General features: G+C 38.7%; 1 non-coding gene across 1 annotated transcript; it reads left to right on the plus strand.

Annotated features, from left to right (window-relative positions):
- Positions 1-8,070: 8,070 nt before the first annotated feature.
- Positions 8,071-8,178, plus strand: LOC112719147 (small nucleolar RNA R71). The gene has a single exon (XR_003161461.1). It is a non-coding gene; the product is annotated as a small nucleolar RNA R71 (small nucleolar RNA).
- The last annotated feature ends 9,558 nt before the right edge of the window (positions 8,179-17,736 follow it).

Here is a 17,736-nt window from a genome sequence, read left to right on the forward strand (position 1 = left end):
TGGTGCTGTGACCAGCTTAGCTTTCAGGGTCTCAAATGCCTGCAGACACTGTGTGTCAAACACAAATGGTGTGTCAGCAGCTAGCAGGTTACTCAAAGGTTTTGCAATTTTTGAAAAATCCTTTATGAACCTTCTGTAGAATCCTGCATGCCCCAGAAAGCTTCTGATTGCCTTAACATTGGCAGGTGGTGGTAATTTTTCAATTACCTCTACCTTTGCCTTATCCACCTCTATTCCCCTGCTTGAAATTTTGTGCCCAAGGACAATTCCCTCAGTCACCATAAAGTGACATTTCTCCCAGTTTAAAACCAGGTTAGTCTCTTGGCACCTTTTCAGGACAAGTGCTAGGTGATTAAGACAGGAGCTGAATGAGTCTCCATATACTGAGAAGTCGTCCATGAAGACTTCCAGAAATTTCTCTACCATATCTGAGAAGATAGAGAGCATGCACCTCTGAAAGGTTGCAGGTGCATTGCACAGACCAAAAGGCATCCTCCTATAGGCAAACATGCCAGAAGGGCAAGTAAATGCTGTTTTCTCTTGGTCCTGAGGATCTACTGCAATTTGGTTGTAGCCTGAATAGCCATCCAAAAAGCAGTAATAATCATGACCAGCTAGTCTTTCTAGCATTTGGTCTATGAATGGTAAAGAAAAATGATCCTTTCTGGTGGCTGTATTGAGCCTTCTGTAGTCAATACACACACGCCACCCTGTGACTGTTCTTGTAGGAACCAGTTCATTTTTTTCGTTATGAACCACTGTCATGCCTCCCTTTTTTGGGGACAACTTGGACAGGGCTCACCCAGGGGCTATCAGAAATAGGATAAATAATCCCAGCCTCTAGTAATTTAGTGACCTCTTTCTGCACCACCTCCTTCATGGCTGGATTTAGCCTCCTTTGTGGTTGGACCACTGGTTTGGCATTATCCTCCAATAGGATCTTGTGCATGCATCTAGCTGGGCTAATGCCCTTGAGATCACTTATGGACCACCCAAGAGCTGTCTTGTGTTTCTTTAGCACTTGAATCAGTGCTTCCTCTTCCTGTGGATTTAAAGCAGAGCTTATAATCACTGGAAAAGTGTCACCCTCTCCCAGAAACGCATACTTCAGGGATGGTGGTAGTGGTTTGAGTTCAGGTTTGGGAGGCTTATCCCCCTCCTGAGGAATTTTCGAAAATTCCTTTGTTTCCACTGATTCTTCTTGATCAGGTTGAGCATCTTTGAAGATGTCCTCAAGCTCTGATTCTAGGCTTTCAGTCATATTGATCTCTTCTACCAGAGAGTCAATAATGTCAGCGCCCATGCAGTCATTTGGTGTGTCTGGATGCTGCATAGCTTTTACAGCATTCAACTTGAACTCATCCTCATTGACTCTCAGGGTTACTTCCCCTCTCTGTACATCAATGAGAGTTCGTCCAGTTGCTAGGAAAGGTCTTCCTAGAATGAGAGTTGCACTTTTGTGCTCTTCCATTTCCAGCACCACAAAGTCAGTTGGAAAGGCGAATGGCCCAACCTTGACAATCATATCCTCTATTATGCCTGATGGATATTTAATGGAGCCATCAGCAAGTTGGAGGCATATCCGGGTTGGTTTGACTTCTCCAGTCAACCCAAGCTTTCTGATAGTGGATGCAGGTATTAGATTGATGCTTGCTCCAAGATCACACAGGGCTGTCTTGGTGCAAGCACCTTCTAATGTGCATGGTATCATAAAGCTTTCTGGATCTTGAAGCTTTTCTGGTAAGCTTTTTAGAATGACTGCACTGCATTCTTCAGTGAGAAACACTTTTTCAGTTTCTCTCCAATCCTTCTTATGACTTAAGATTTCTTTCATGAACTTAGCATAAGAAGGTATTTGCTCAAGTGCCTCTGCAAACGGAATCTTTATTTCAAGAGTCCTTAGATAGTCTGCAAAGCGGGCAAATTGCTTATCCTGTTCCGCTTGGCAGAGTTTTTGAGGATAAGGCATCTTGGCTTTATATTCTTCAACCTTAGATGCTGCAGGTTTATTCCTTACAGAAGTGGTTGAAGAAGCCTTGTTAGAGGGATTACTGTCAGCACTCTCAGGTGTCTGATCCTCCCTTGGCGTCTGAACGCCAGGATTGGGTGGAAAATGGGCGTTTAACGCCAACTTTTCCCCCTTTTCTGGTGTTTGAACGCCAGAACTGGGCAGGGAATGGGCGTTTAACGCCAGCTTTCCCCCCTTTTCTGGCGTTTGAACGCCAAAAGTGTTCCTCTCTGGGCTCTTAATGTCCTCAGAGGGATTTTGAACAGTGGTTTGGTTATCCTCTGTCAATTGTTCCTTATTTGGCTTTTTGCTCTTTTGAGCAGTGTTATTCAGTGTCTTCCCACTCCTCAGTTGAATTGCTTGGCATTCCTCTGTTATTTGTTTAGATATTTGCTGTTTAGCTTGATTCAACTGCAGTTCCATGTTCTTGTTAGCAACTTTAGTTTCATGGAGCATCTCTTTAAATTCTGCTAACTGTTCTGTCATCAGGAGCAATTGTTGATTAAGCTCAATCATCTGTTCTTGAGGATTAGGATCAGTGGCTAGTGCCATGACTTCCTCTTTTGGAGAGAACTCATTGCTAGAGTACAAATATTGGTTTCTAGCAACAGTGTCTATAAGCTCTTGAGCTTCTTCAATTGTCTTCCTCATGTGTATAGATCCACCAGCTGAGTGGTCTAAAGACATCTGAGCTTTTTCTGTAAGCCCATAGTAGAAGATGTCTAACTGTACCCACTCTGAAAACATTTCAGAGGGGCACTTTCTTAGCATACCTCTATACCTCTCCCAGGCATTATAAAGGGATTCATTATCCTCTTGTTTAAAGCCTTGGATGTCCAGCCTTAGCTGTGTCATCCTCTTTGGAGGGTAAAAGTGATTCAGGAATTTGTCTGATAACTGTTTCCATGTCTTTATGCTTGCTGTAGGTTGGTTATTTAACCACCTTTTAGCTTGATCTTTTACAGCAAATGGAAATAGTAATAGTCTGTAGACATCCTGATCTACCTCTTTATCATGTACTGTGTCAGCAATTTGTAAGAATTGTGCCAAAAACTCAGTAGGCTCTTCCTGTGGAAGACCGGAATACTGGCAATTTTGCTGCACTATGATAATGAGTTGAGGATTTAGCTCAAAGCTGCTTGCTTTGATGGGAGGTGTACAGATGCTACTCCCATATGCAGCTGTAATGGGGTTAGCATATGACCCCAGAGTCCTTCTAGACTGATCAATTCCACTTAGGTCCATAATGGATAAAGGGAAATGATATGGATTGCAAAGAGATAAAATATTTTGTTTTTTTTTTAATTAAACGAAAAAAATAAAATAAAATAAAAGGAAATTAAGATAAAAATTCGAGAATCAAAAAGAAAATAAGATCAAAGCAAATTGAGAACTGAATCAATTAGTTAATTAAAAAGATTTTGAAAAGAGCAATTAAAAAGATATGATTGAAAAATTTTTATGAAAAAGATTTGATTTTTGAAAAGAGGAAAGAGAAAAACAACAAAATGACACAAAACTTAAAACTTTTAGAAAATCAAACACTAATTTTCGAAAATTTTTAAGGAAAAAACACAAAGAGGACACCAAACTTAGAATTTTTATAGATCAAAAAGAGACTAAGGACATGCAAAATCGAAAAACTAAAAGAAAAGTAAAAGCATGCAATTGACACCAAACTTAAAATATGAAACTAGACTCAACTAAAAGACTCTAAACCAACAAAAACAAAACAGTCCTAATCTAAGCAACAAGATAAGCCGTCAGTTGTCCAAACTCGAACAATCCCCGGCAACGGCGCCAAAAACTTGGTGCACGAAATTGCAATCACACTTTTGCAATCCCGCACAACTAACCAGCAAGTGCACTGGGTCGTCCAAGTAATACCTTACGTGAGTAAGGGTCGATCCCACGGAGATTGTCGGCTTGAAGCAAGCTATGGTTATCTTGTAAATCTTAGTCAGGATATCAGAAATTATCAGGATTGATTGTGAAAAGAAAAAGAACATGAAATAAGTACTTGTTTTGCAGTAATAGAGAATAGGTTGGGGTTTTAGAGATGCTCCATCTTCTGAATCTCTGCTTTCCTACTGTCTTCTTCTTCAAGCACGCAAGGCTCCTTCCATGGCAAGCTGTATGCAAGGGTTTCACCGTTGTCAGTGGCTACCTCCCATCCTCTCAGTGGAAATGTTCAACGCACCCTGTCACGGCACGACTATCCATCTGTCGGTTCTCAATCAGGCCGGAATAGAATCCAGTGATTCTTTTGCGTCTGTCACTAACGCCCCGCCTTCAGGAGTTTGAAGCTCGTCACAGTCATTCAATCATTGAATCCTACTCAGAATACCACAGACAAGGTTTAGACCTTCCGGATTCTCTTGAATGCCGCCATCAATTCTAGCTTATACCACGAAGATTCCGGTTAAAGAATCCAAGAGATATCTACTTAATCTAAGATAGAACGGAGGTGGTTGTCAGGCACACGTTCATAGTTGAGAATGATGATGATTGTCATGGATCATCACATTCATCCGATTTAAGAAAAAGTAGTATCTTAGAATGGAAGCAAGCATGATTGAATGAGAAACAGTAGTAATTGCATTAATCCATCAAGACACAGCAGAGCTCCTCACCCCCAACCATGGGGTTTAGAGACTCATGCTGTGGAAGGTACACAAAGAAATGTGTAAAGTGTCATGAGGTACAGATACAATGTCAAAAGATCCTATTAATAGTAAACTAGTAACCTAGGGTATACAGAAATGAGTAAATGACGTAAAAATCCACTTCTGGGTCCACTTGGTGTGTGCTTGGGCTGAGCAATGAAGCATTTTCGTGTAGAGACCTTTTCTGGAGTTAAACGCCAGCTTTTATGCCAGTTTGGGCGTTTAACTCCAAGTTTTATGCCAGTTCCAGCGTTAAACGCTGGAATTTCTGAGGCTGATTTGCCACGCCGGTTTGGGCCATCAAATCTTGGGCAAAGTATGGACTATCATATATTGCTGGAAAGCCCAGGATGTCTACTTTCCAACGCCGTTGAGAGCGCACCAATTGGGCTTCTGTAGCTCCAGAAATTCCACTTTGAGTGCAGGGAGGTCAGAATCCAACAGCATCTGCAGTCCTTTTCAGTCTCTGAATCAGATTTTTGCTCAGAACCCTCAATTTCAGCCAGAAAATACCTGAAATCACAGAAAAACACACAAACTCATAGTAAAGTCCAGAAAAGTGAATTTTAACTAAAAACTAATAAAAATATACTAAAAACTAACTAGATCATACTAAAAACATACTAAAAACAATGCCAAAAAGCGTATAAATTATCCGCTCATCACTCTTTTTTGAATTTCATGTCGGATCTCTGGATACTCATTCCTTTTGAGCATGAAAGGGACATTAGAGATCACCTTCTTCTTGGCCACAACTTCATAGAAGTGGTCTTGATGGACCTTAGAGATGAATCTCTCCATCTCCCATGACTCAGAGGTGGAAGCTAAGCTTTTGCCTTTCCTTTCCTCTTTCTAGAGGTTTCTCCGGCCTTAGGTGCCATAAATGGTAATGGAAAAACAAAAAGCAACGCTTTTTCGATACCAAACTTAAAAGGTTTGCTCATCCTCGAGAAAAGGAAGAAAGAAGGACAGAGAAGAAGAAGAAATGGAGGAGAAGGAGGGTGAAGAAAGGTTCGACCTTTTAGGGGAAAAGTGGTGTGTATGATTAGTGAAAATGAAGGATGGATGATGGGTTTATATAGGAGTGGAGAGAGGAGTAGGTTCGTGTATTGGGGGTTGAGTTTGGGAGGAAAAGTTTTTGAAATTTGAAAGGTGGAGTAGGTGGGATTTTTGGGGAAGAGTGGGTGGATGTGAGTGGTGAAGAGGTGATAGGGAAGAGAGATGGAGGTGATTGGTGAAGGGTGTTATTGGAATGTGTGAAGAAGAGAGAGAGTGAGTTGAGGTAGGTGGGGATCCTGTAGGGTCCATAGATCCTGAGGTGTCAAGGATTTCTCATCCCTGCACCATTCTGGCGTGTAAACGCTCTCTGAGTGCCAATCCTGGCGTTAAACGCTAGGTTGCTGCCCATTTCTGGCATTTAATGCCTGCTTTTCTTCCCTTTCTGGCGTTGAACGCCAACTTGGTGCCCTTTTCTGGCGTTAAATGCCCAGAATGGTGCAAGACTGGGCGTTTAACGCCCATTCTGCTACCCTTACTAGCGTTTAAATGCCAGTAAGCTCCTCCTCTAGGGTGTGCTATTTTTAATGCTATTTTTGAATTTGCTTTAATTTTTGCAGTTGTTTTTGTGACTCCACTTGATCATCAACCCAAAGAAAACATAAAATGACAACGGAAAATGGAAATTTATCATAAAATAAAAATTGGGTTGCCTCCCAATAAACGCTTCTTTAATGTCAATAGCTTGACAGTGAGCTCTCATGGAGCTTCACAGATATTCAGAGCATGGTTGGGGCCTCCCAACACCAAACTTAGAGTTTGAATGTGGGGGCTTTGGTTGACTCTGTATTGAGAGAAGCTTTTCATGTTTCTTCTCCATGTGTACAGAAGGAGATCCTTGAGCCTTAAACACAAGGTAGTCCTCATTCACTTGAAGGAACAACTCTCCTTTGTCAACATCAATCACAGCTTTTGCTGTGGCTAGGAAGGGTCTGCCAAGGATGATGGATTCATCCTCATCCTTCCCAGTGTCTAGGATTATGAAGTCAGCAGGGATGTAAAGGCCTTCAATCTTTACCAAGACATCCTCTACAAGTCCATAAGCCTGTTTCTTTGATTTGTCTGCCATCTCTAGTGAGATTCTTACAGCTTGTACCTCAAATATTCCCAGTTTCTCTATTACAGAGAGTGGCATGAGGTTTATGCCGGATCCCAGGTCACACAGAGCCTTCTCAAAGGTCTAGTGCCTATGGTGCAAGGTATTAAGAACCTTCTGGGATCCGGTTTCTTTTGAGGTATCTTTAGTTGAGCCAAGGCATTTAGTTTATTATTGAGCAATGGAGGTTCATCCTCCCAAGTCTTATTACCGAATAACTTGGCATTCAGCTTCATGATTACTCCTAGATACTAGGCAATTTGCTCTTTAATAGTAACTTCATCTTCTTTAGAAGAGGAATATTCTTCAGAGCTCATGAATGGTAATAGAAAGTTCAATGGAATTTTTATGGTCTCTAGATGAGCCTCAGATTCCCTTGGTTCCTCAGGAGGGAACTCCCTAGTGGTCAGTGGATGTCCCATGAGGTCTTTCTCACTGGGAATCATGTCCTCTTCACTCTTTCCAGGTTCGGCCATGTTGGTCATGGTTATGGCCTTGCACTCTCATTTGAGATTTGCTTCTGTATTGCTTGGGAGAGTACTAGGAGGAGTTTCAGTGACTCTTTTACTCAGCTGACCCATTTGTGCCTCCAAATTTCTTATGGAGGATCGTGCCTCAGTCATGAAACTGAGGGTGGTCTTAGATAGATCAGAGACTATATTTGCTAAGCTAGATAGGCTCTGCTCAGAATTCTCTGTCTGTTGCTGAGAAGATGATGGGAAAGGTTTGCTATTGCCAAACCTGTTTCTCCCACCATTATTGTTATTGAAGCCTTGTTGAGGCTTCTGTTGATCCTTCCATGAGAAATTTGGGTGATTCCTCCCTGAAGAATTGTAGGTGTTTCCATAGGGTTCTCCCATGTAATTCACCTCTTCCATTGTAAGATTCTCAGGGTCATAAGATTCTCCTTCAAAGGAAGCTTATTTAGCATTGTCAGATGCGGCTTGCAATCCAGTCAGATTCTGAGAAATTATATTGACTTGCTGAGTCAATAATTTGTTCTGAGCCAATATGGCATTCAGAGTATCAATCTCAAGAACTCCTTTCTTCTGAGTTGTCCCATTGTTCACAGGATTTCTTTCAGAAGTGTACATGAACTGGTTATTTGCAACTATTTCAATGAGTTTCTGAGCTTCTGTAGGCATTTTCTTCAGATGAATAGATCCACCTGTAGAATGGTCCAATGACATCTTGGATAGCTCAGACAGACCATCATAGAAGATACTAATGATGCTCCATTCTGAAAGCATGTCAGAAGGACACCTTCTAATCAATTGCTTGTATCTTTCCCAAGCTTCATAGAAGGATTCACCTTCCTTCTGTTTGAAGGTTTGAACTTTCACTCTAAGCTTAGTCATCTTTTAAGGTGGAAAGAATTTAGCTTAGAAGGCATTGACCAGCTTTTCCCAAGAGTTCAGGCTATCTCTAGGTTGTGAGTTTAACCATATACTAGCTCTGTCTCTTACAACAAAAGGGAAAAGCATAAGTCTGTAGACCTCGAGATCAACTCCATTGGTCTTAAGAGTGTCACATATTTGCATAAATTCAGCCAAGAACTGATGAGGATCTTCCAATGGAAGTCTATGAAACTTGCAATTCTGTTGCATAAGAGAAACTAATTGAGGCTTAAGCTCAAAGTTGTTTGCTCCAATGGCAGGAATAGAGATGCTTCTCCCATAGAAGTCGGAGTAGGTGCAGTAAAGTCACCAAGCACTTTCCTTGCATTGTTGGCATTGTTGTTATTTTTGGCTGCCATGTTTTCTTCTTTTTCAAAAATTTCTGTCAGGTTCTCTCCAGAGAGTTGTGCTTTATCTTCTCTTAGCTTCCTCTTTAGAGTCCTTTTAGGTTCAGGATTAGCTTCAACAAGAATGCCTTTATTTTTGTTCCTACTCATATGAAAGAGAAGAAACAAAGAAAGTACGAAATTCTCTATGTCACAGTATAGAGATTCCTTGATCTGTCAGAGGAAAAAAAGAATAGAAGGATGAGGTAGAGAGAGGAATTCGAAAAGAGATAGGAGAGAGAAGAAATTCGAATATCAAAATTAAAATAATTGGTTAATTAAAAATATTTTTAAAAAAGTGGTTAGTGATTTTCAAAAATTAGAGAGAGAAAGAGAGTTAGGTGGTTTTGAAAAAGATGAGAATTAGTGAAAAGATTTGAAAATCAAATTTTGAAAAGATAAGAAGTTAGAAAAGATTTTTGAAATCAAAATTTGAAAAAGATATGATTTGAAAAAGATTTGATTGAAAAAGATATGTTTGAAAAGATATGATTGAAAAACAAATTTTTGAAAAAGATTTGATTTTTAAAATTGATGACTTGACTAATAAGAAATTAAAAGATATGGTTCTAAAATTCAAATATTGAACCTTTCTTAACAAGAAAGTAACAAACTTGAAATTTTTGAATCACAACATTAATCGTCAGGAAGGATTTTTGAAAATATTAAAAGAAAAATGAAAAAGATTTGATTTTAAAAAAGATATGATTGATAAGAGAGGATATGAAAAAGATAAGATTTTGAAAAATCAGTTTTAAAACTTGAAAATTTGAAAAAATGATTTGAAAACAAAATTTCCTCCTTGGTGCTATCCTGGCATTAAACACCTAGAATGGTATCCATTTTAGCGTTTAACGCCCACTTGTCTACCTCCTTGGGCGTTAAATGCCCAGCCAGGTACCCTGGCTGGCATTTAAACGCCAGAATTCCTGCTTCACTGGGCGTTTTGAACGCCCAGCTTTTTCTCTGTGATTTCTCTGCTATATGTTCTGAATCTTTAATTCTCTGTATTATTGACTTGAAAAGACATAATTTTTTTGAAAATTTTTAAGAAAAGAAAAACATGCAAGACACCAAACTTAGAAATTTTCATACTAGAGACACTAACAATTTGAAAATGCATATGAAAAGCAACAAAAGACACAAAACAAGAGAATTTAAAGATCAGAGCAAGGATGGTCTTCAAGAACAACTTGAAGATCAATGAAGAACATAATGCATGAGTTTTCGAAAAATGCATGCAATTGACACCAAACTTACAAATTGACACTAGACTCAAACACAAAATATTTTTGATTTTATGAAAATTTTTTTTGTAATTTTTTGAATTTTTTTTAAAAGAAAATGAGAAACTCAAAATTTTTAATAAGAATTCCAGGAATCATGCAATGTTAGTCTAAATCTTCAGTCTAAAAATATTAGACATGGTCAGCCAAGCTTCAGCAAGACATTGCATACAATAGCCAAATTGATGGGAATCAACTAGCTCCTGTGATGATAAAATCGTCATCTGAAACTCTAGAATTCATTCTTAAAAATTCTGAAGAACAAAATAAAAAGAAAAATACCTAATCTAAGCAACAAGATGAACCGTTAGTTTTCCAAACTCGAACAATCCCCGGCAACGACGCCAAAAACTTGGTACACGAAATCGTGATACACAACTTCGTGCAGCTGACCAGCAAGTGCACTGGGTCGTCCAAGTAATACCTTATGTGAGTAAGGGTCGATCCCACGATGATTGTTGGCTTGAAGCAAGCTATGGTCATCTTGTAAATCTCAGTCAGGCGGATTCAATTGGTTATGGGGTTTTGATAATTAAAAGAACGAAATAGAACATAAAATAGGATAGAAATACTTATGCAATTCATTGGTGGGAATTTCAGATAAGCGTATAAAGATGCTTTGTTCCCTCTGAGCCTCTGCTTTGCTATTGCCTTCATCCAATCATTCACACTCCTTTCCATGGCAAGCTGTATGTAGGTGGATCACCATTGTCAATGGCTACCATCCATCCTCTCAGTGAAAATGGTCCTCTACGGTTTTCCGCATGGCTAATCATCTGTCGATTCCTGATCATGTCGGAATAAGATCCATTGATCCTTTTGCACACTGTCACTGCACCCCACAGTCACGAGTTTGAAGCTCATCATAGTCATCCTATCCCAGATCCTACTCGGAATACCACAGACAAGGTTTAGTCTTTTCGAATCTCAAGAATGCTGCCCATTTGATTCTAGCTTATACCACGAAGACTCTGATTGCACGGAATGGAAGCTCTGTTGTCAGGAGAGGCAACCATGCATCGTGAACCAGGAGGCCAAGAGATACACACTCAAGCTTTCGCAGATAGAACGGAGGTGGTTGTCAGGCACGCGTTCATAAGGAAGGATGATGATGAGTGGCACGGATAATCACATCCATCAGGTTGAAGTACGAATGAACATCTTAGAATAAGAATAAGCTTGAATTGAATAGAAAACAGTAGTAATTGCATTGATTCATGAGGAACAGCAGAGCTCCACACCTTAATATATGATGTGTAGAAACTTCACCGTCGAAAATACATAAGAACAAGGCCTCCCAAATAACATAAAACAAACGAAAAAGAGTTCAAAGACCTGATCCCAAGATCAAAGATGATCAAAAAGATGAAAATACAATAGTAAAAGGTCCTATTTATAGAGAACTAGTAATCTATGGTTTACAGAAATAAGTAAATGATGTAGAAATCCACTTCTGGGACCCATTTGGTGTGTGCTTGGGCTGAGCATTGAAGCTTTCACATGCATAGGCTTCTCTTGGAGTTAAACGCCAGCTTTGGTGCCAGTTTGGGCGTTTAACTCCAATTCTGGTGCCAGTGTGGGTGTTTTACGCCAGAATTTTTATGCTGACCCAACGCAATTGAGAGCGCACGAATTTGGCTTTTGTAGCTCCAGAAAATCTATTTCGAGTGCAGGGAGGTCAGAATCCAACAGCATCTGCAGTCCTTTTTCAGCCTCTGAATCAGATTTTTGCTTAGGTCCCTCAATTTCAGCCAGAAAATACCTGAAATCACAGAAAAATACACAAACTCATAGTAAAATCTAAAAATGTGATCTTTGCATAAAAACTAATAATTATATACTAAAAACTAACTAAATCATACTAAAAACTACCTAAAAACAATGCCAAAAAGCTTATAAATTATCCACTCATCAGGTATATGCCACAAATGTTATCATGGCTCGACCACATGTGCTAAGGTGAGCGTTGTTAATTCTTCATTTATTGTTTACGATAGAAATGCTAATTAATCCCTTCTTCTTTATTTGAATGGTTTGCATTATGTTTCGTGGTTTGAATGAAATCTTCCAAGTAAAGTTTGGTATAATAAACTTATGTGAAAAAAGTCCTTGACAACAAGTTGTGTAGCTGTTGGTATAGAGTGGGTTGTTCCGATGATGATGTAGTGAGTGTATTGTATTCCTAGAAGAGTTGATATTAGGGTAGAAGCTTTGGGTTGCCTATATTAACATGTTACAATATTTTGCTTCGTTAATAGGGTTGCATTAATTGGCTAGATTGTGACGATCAGACTGGATATTATTGTTGTCTATGCAATAGTGAAAGTTCTTTGGAACCACAAGTGGGTGGATCATTTAGACGAAGCAACTATCACCTATTAGAAAACAGATGAACAACATTAATCATGAACCAATATTAACGTCAACCAATTATGAATCGACAATTCCAGATCTGAAAGATGGGCTTTTGAATGAGGTATACGACAACAGAGAACTTGTAGATTGTGATTATATTAGTTTTTTGTCATTGTGAAGATGAATGGTATAAGTCCATGAAATCTAGGGTGATTGTAGCCTTGTTAATTGTTGTGTAGGAGACACTTTTTGACATGGGCATCAAAGGGGATGAAGCGCCGAACCAGGGTTTTTAGCAATGGCGCAGACAAACACAGATCCTCAATCAACTCAGGTACTAAGTCATGTTAGCATTGAAGATGTTTTGAAGACGGATTTCTTTACCCCTGAGGAAGCAAGAGAATCCTACATGAGTTATAGTAGGCTAAAAGGTTTTTGCAATAAGGAAGAGTAAAAAGGTAAAAAATGCCAAAAGAGAGATCGTTAAATACACTTTTGTTTGCAACAGACAAGGGTTTAGGCACAAGAAGTGGTTAGAGAAGTTGGATAAGAAAAGAGAGCACAAGCCTGAAACTCGATGCAGGTGTGAAGCAGAGATAAGGATAAAGAGGAATCATACTATTAGAAAATGGTTTGTTTCATAGTTTGTAGACGATCATAACCACACCCTACTCTCAGAAAGGTTTATTGGATATCTTCCTTCACATAGAAATACGTCTAATGTAGAAATTGCTCAAATGAATAGCTTGAGATAAGTTGGGATAAGCATCCCAAAGATATATAAGTCATTTGCGATGCAAGTTGGGGGCTTTAACTTAGTAAGGTTTACTAAGCAAGATATGCACAATAAGGTTCGAAAGCAAAGTACTTTGCAGGATGGGGATTTAAATGCCACACTGTGATTTTTCAAACGTGCTGCCAAGAATGATGAAAAACTGTTTTGGAGGTATGAGGTAGCGGATGGATCTCGTATGTATGACCTTATATGGAGTGATGGCCGAAGTCAGGAAGATTATGAGGCATTCGATGATGTACTCGCCTTTGATGCGACCTATAGGAGGAACAAGTATAACCTTCTTGTCATTGTTTTGTCCGGGATTAATCACCGTAATCAAATATCCGTGTTTGCAATAGCAATGGTTTCATGCGAGTCACAGGATTGGTATAAATGGGTGCTGAGATGATTTCTTGAATGCATGCGGGGAAATGCCCCAAAGGCAGTTATAACTAATGGAAATCCTTCTATGAGGCTGGCTATTATGCATGTGTTTCTAGATGCGCATCACAGACTTTGCACGTGACATCTACTTAGGAATGCCATCGATCATAGCTCACAACCACGGTTCACCCATTTATTCAAATAGTGTATGCTCGCTAACATGGAGGTCGATAAATTTAAACTGTAGTGGGAGATGATGTTGACCTCTATAGAAAGAAGTTGTCATGGGCTACCGCGTACATAAGGGGCAAATTCTTCATAGGCATAAGGATAACCTCTCAGTGTAAATCGTTGCATGCTAAGTTGGGTGGGTTTGTGGAGAGTAGATATGGGATATTGGAGTTTGTAACAAATTTTCAAAGATGTGTCGATTTTCTTAGAGACAAGGAAGAAGAACTTGACTTTTGGTCTTTTTATGGTACCCCAGTGCTTCAAACACAGTTCCCAGAGATTGAGATGTCGGCGACAACCCTATATACCCATGACATTTTTTATAGATTTTGAGAGTCTCTTAAGTGGGACGTAAGATTTTACATTATAAACCGGCAGGATTGTGTACGTGGATGTTGTTTTGTGATACAAAAGTATCATCGCCTAGTGGCAACGTCACAAGTCTTACATCAGTCGCACGATGGAACATTTCAATGTAATTGCCATAGGATGGAGTCGTATGGGACCCATTGTGTTCACATAATTGTAGTTCTGGTTGGTATTGATATCGGTTCTTTGCCGGAGACTCTAGTCCTTAAGAAGTGGTGTAAAACTGCCAAGAACAATGTGACTGCCGATAGACAAGTCATTGATACAGGCGATGATGCATCCTGTACTGTAGCAAACTTGGTGTATTTGTATACCAATGTAAGCGTTTTGCTAAGGTGACTTGTCTAAGGGACGGAACTACAAAGTTTCTAGTGAAAATATGCACGAGATACTATCATGTTAGAGGTCAAGAATGGGTTACGTGTCGGCCCAGATGTGAATCCACACGTTAACGGTGAGGGAGTGGTGGGGTAAATGATCTGGCCTGTGTGCATACAAAAAGAACTGATAGAGGAAACGATTCTCATGGAACAAAGGGACCAAAGAAGAGAAAATGTTTCACTTGCAAAAAACTGGGTCATTGCTGAACTCGCTGTCCAAGTGCGCTTGCTTCACGCCATGCATTTCATGAACTGCTAACGGTTGCCAAGTGTAGCCAGGCACAACCTCAGGTTAGAACCATATGTTGTGTGTCAGTTATAATTCATCTGATTTTTAGGGTGGTCGTGATATTTTTTAAATTTGAATGATCAATGATAAAGAAATTAAGACATGCCATATGTGAATAAATCCTGAAAAATATGGCTGAGAAAATTAAGTTGAACGTAACAAAATTATTTAATAGCGGGAAATAATCAAGAAAAAGTTAGAACGATAATGTAATATAAAATCCTGATAAAAAATTTATAGTTTCAGATAAAGAAAAAACACATTAAAAAATTGATGAATAGTGGTTAAAAAAATTGACTCTTAATTAAACTCTAAATCTGTTATTAATTGGGAACTAAATTACAGTAGTTTTAAGACTGATTTGAATTTAGGTAGATCTTCACAAATCTACAGAAAACAAATAGCATCATTACTCTATGAGGATGAAATGTGACAAACAGAGTAGAAGCATCAGCAAAGTATGTAAGAGATGAAAAAATACGTAAATCCAAGATGAGATATTCACAAAGTAGGACAAGCATAAATGTATAACTATCAAAGAGCTAATTCAAGCTCTTAAGGGTAGAGCCATATGTTTTGTGTGACATCAATAATTCTTATTGGAAAGATTTATTTTTATTAGGAGGCTTTCTTTTTAGTCATATTTGAATCTATAAAGAATTCAGACCTATTGGATATAAAATAGAAAATATTTATTTACGACCCTAGTTGCCTCTTGTTACTTTGTACAGGCGACACCGTCACATACAACTCGCCGAAAGGATTCAAATTTTTTTGTCTCTGAACTTGCTGCATGTTTTGTAAGTGCCAAGAATGTCACCTAACTATTTATTGCCTTATGCTACTCATTTCGTTTAGATTTCCATTGGTAGTTTTGTTAATTGTGGTTGAGTATCCTAATATATACAAACATGAATGTAAGTTGCAACAGGAATTGCAGATGGGGCTCGGCACGAGAAAGAGAAAACTGATTGTTGATCTTTCAATCACATTCCTGTAATTCATGTCACAGAGGGATAGCGTAGATAGATCTTGTAATGGTTTTAATTATTCCTCGAAATGTAGTAAATGATTTTTAAGTTTATGTAGTGAGTACCAAGGCACTAACCATGTCTAATTGAAACTAGCACAAGGACACTTGATTTGACTGTGTTGGATTGTTATGAAATATCTACTTGTGAGAACTCCTTTGTTTTGTTATCATTGGTTTGTTAGCATAGTAGAAAATGTGGGTGAATATGCGGAATTTTTTTTGAAGCACCGTGTGTGATAATTAAAAGGCTATTTTGTTAGGTGATGTAAAGTTTGCTCCTGTTAAGGAGCACATACATTACCAAGAGAGAAACTAATATTAACTCAAAAGTAACAATGTGTATAGCCTATGTGTTGCATGCTATGTGGCACAACAAAGAAAGAGTGTCAATAAAGGTTGAGCATTTCACACTCTCTTTAGGGCAAAACCTAATGAAAACACATGCAACTTTTAAAAAAATTCATTCTGAAAAATGAACAATTGACCATGCAAGTTAACTAATACATATGCATACATAATCACACCATTTTCATTTGGGGTGGGTCCATATCCAATGTTTACCACTGGGATAATACAAGTAGAGTAGATACACTAAAGACTGGAATTAATAAAATATAACGGCAACAACTAATTTCAAAATATTTGGGCCTTGAAAATGGTTCCCAATTTCATTCTTATGCAAGTATGTAAATAAAGTAGTATTCAGGAAAAGGGAGGAAAACTGCACTACACTGCCTTTGCCTTGAGGTCCACAAGAACCTTAAGCTTACTGTAGTCAGATGCGACAACCCTGATTGCTGTTTTCATCCTCAATGTGGCATCATCACCCTGTAATATATATATATATATATATATATTATATTTAAGTGTCAATTTTGCCAAGGCCAAATTAATTTCCAGAAGCTAAAATGCTAACGGTGTTCTAACCAAGTTGCCAAAGATTGCTGGGGAGAATCGACCGTTGTAAGATATCCACCAGATTCACCATATTCCAGATTCATCTCTATCCAATGAAAATTTTCATAGCAAAAAACGAATGAGTTAAAAATCATTCAATCTTTGTATGTATAGGCGTACAGGCTGTCATAATATTTCAAAATCTATTCCCAACCATTTGGATTATGTGGTATGGTTTGGATTGTATCAAGTCTAAAAATTGTGTAAAATCTAATTAAAGGAAAGAAAAATTAGGAAGACAACATAGAATGACTTACACGCCTAGCCTACTGGGAATGCGCATGGGGTATTAATACGTCTCCAGGTGTTTGGATCTGGTGAAACATGTTGAAAGTTAATCAGATTCGCCGTAAGTTTGAAAATGTTCCCGAGGCTAGCCATCTGCAGTTCCCATCACCATAGAAAATAGTTGCATGATAATTAAATTTTCCATCAACAAAATGCCTTATGGGTGATAGACAAAATTGTGATTTACACTTTTTATAACTCGAACAATTCTTAGTAATGGCTCCAAAGACTTAGTACACACTACTATGGTTCACTCACATTCTTCACAACTTCGCACAACTAACCAGCAAGTGCACTGGGTCGTCCAAGTAATAAACCTTACGTGAGTAAGGGTCGATCCCACAGAGATTGTTGGTATGAAGCAAGCTATGATCATCTTGTAAATCTCAGTTAGGCGAATTCAAATGGTTGTAATGGTTTTCGAAAATAATAATAAATAAAGCATAAAATAAAGATAGAGATACTTATGTAAATCATTGGTAGAAATTTCAGATAATTGTATGGAGATGCTGTGTTCCTTCTGAATCTCCGCTTTCTTACTGCTTTCATTCAATCCTTCTTATTCGTTTCCATGGCAAGCTGTATGTAGGGCATCACCATTGTCAATGGCTACTTCCCATCCTCTCAGTGAAAATGGTCCAAATGCTCTTGTCACAGCACGGCTAATCATCTGTCGGTTCTCGATTATGTCGGAATAGAATTTCTTGATTCTTTTGCGTCTGTCACTACGCCCAACAATCGCGAGTTTGAAGCTCGTCACAGTCATTCAATCCCTGAATC

The sequence above is a fragment of the Arachis hypogaea genome, chromosome 10, assembly GCF_003086295.3.
Source record: "Arachis hypogaea cultivar Tifrunner chromosome 10, arahy.Tifrunner.gnm2.J5K5, whole genome shotgun sequence".
Classification (NCBI taxonomy): Eukaryota; Viridiplantae; Streptophyta; class Magnoliopsida; order Fabales; family Fabaceae; genus Arachis; species Arachis hypogaea.